This window comes from Echinops telfairi, unplaced genomic scaffold, assembly GCF_000313985.2.
Source record: "Echinops telfairi isolate 266 unplaced genomic scaffold, ASM31398v2 ScPeMD7_5;HRSCAF=22, whole genome shotgun sequence".
Classification (NCBI taxonomy): domain Eukaryota; kingdom Metazoa; phylum Chordata; class Mammalia; order Afrosoricida; family Tenrecidae; genus Echinops; species Echinops telfairi.
Window position 1 is genome coordinate 34,141,080 of NW_022103901.1, and position 1,683 is coordinate 34,142,762.

The window sequence follows — 1,683 nt, forward strand, 5'->3', positions numbered from 1 at the left end:
GGGCCCTGGTCCAGCCCGCTGTCGTCACCCACGCTCACCATTTCCTGAGCTCCCTTCAGCTCCTCAAGCACCTCCCCTCTCTGAAGTTCCATCGGTCCCTCCTTCTGCCTGGAACAACCTCCACTCCTGTGTGTCTTCTGGCCTTCACCCAAGGTGTCTGCTGTTGGGGAAAGGGATGTACTAGAGTAGGATGGGCCCCAACCAGAATCCTTTCTGAGTACGGTGTGCCAGACACCACAGGCACCCCTGGCACAGCAGGTTAAGTGCTGGGTAGCTAACCAAGAGATTGGTGTGCTCCAAATGGATTCCTAGGCTTGGGAACTTTCATTAGGAAGATTCCTGGATCTTTCTTGCAAGGCACCACCAGCCTTTCAGCTAGTCACGGGCCTGCGCTGAACTGCGGATACCGTCTGGGGCCCCTGGAGCCATAGTGCGTGCCCCAGAAGCACTGGCATCGCGCATACTGCCAACCGTGAGAACGGAGTTTTCAGGAGCTGGCCCCCTGGGGAGTTCAGAAGCAGACAGCCTGCTGGGGGCAACCTCAGAGCTTTTCCTGCTGCCTCTGCATACGTGTGCGTGCGTGGTGTGTGTGCGTGTGCGTGGTGTGTGTGTGTGTGTGTGTGTGTGTCTGCCTCACCGGTGCCCTGGGGACAGCACACAGCCTCGGGCGTCCCTGTGATCCCCTTTGCTTCCTCCGGCACCTCCTCCAGTCGCGGCTTGATCTGAGCCCCTGGGTCCTGTCCAGCAGTTCCTCATTTTCACCTGCTTCATTTCTGACCCCGGCCGCTCACCTGTACCCCCCACCGCACTCCCATGATTCTCCATGCCGCCTCTCGTGCAGCCTGTGGCGGGGGAAGGAAGGCCTGGCTTTCCCCCAGCCCTGCCTCTCCCCGGCTGTGTGGCCTCGCCTTGGTGACCTGGCCTCTCTGCGCAGATCAGCCAACCCTGCTGCCCTAGTCTGCTCTGACTCCCAGCAATCCTTGGGGGCAGAGCGGGGCTGGCCGGGGGGGTTCCCCAGACTGTGAATGTTTACGGACGCTGCCTGCCTCATCTTTCTGCCATAGAGCGGCCAGTGGGTTAAAACCACTATCCTTCCCAAAGCTTAACCCCACTGCACGCCCGGACTCCCATAAATCTCCCTAACCTCCCCACAACAAGCACAGACTGACCGACCGACCGCCCTACTGCCATCAAGTTCATTCTGATCCATAGTGCCTTATCTGAGGTTTTAAGACTAAGTCTTTACGGGAGCAGGTAGCCTCATCTTTCTCCCATGGAGTGGCTGGTGGGTTTGAACCACTAGCCTTGTGGTTAGCAGCCCACTGCCTAACCCGCAGCACCAACGCGGCTCCCAAAGGGCTCCCAGGAGGCTTTGCTGGGGCGGTGCTCGACGCAGCTTCTGTTATTGGTCATGCTGGTCATGGGCCCCAAAGCCCATGGCATTGCTCCGACTCTTGGAGAGCCACATGACAAACAAGAGCGCGACCCACCACTTGGGCACTGATGCCCTCTCTCCTCCCCCTCCCACCAGATCCTCCAGGAAACCACCATGCGGAACCTCCCTGCAGGAAGCCCCTGGGTGGTGTCAGCTGAGGGGACCCTCTCGCCCACTCGCTGGAAAGTGGACCCTACCTGAGTGCCTCAGAAGAAGGTCCTGACGGTCTGAGCCTGTAAGGTCACAGC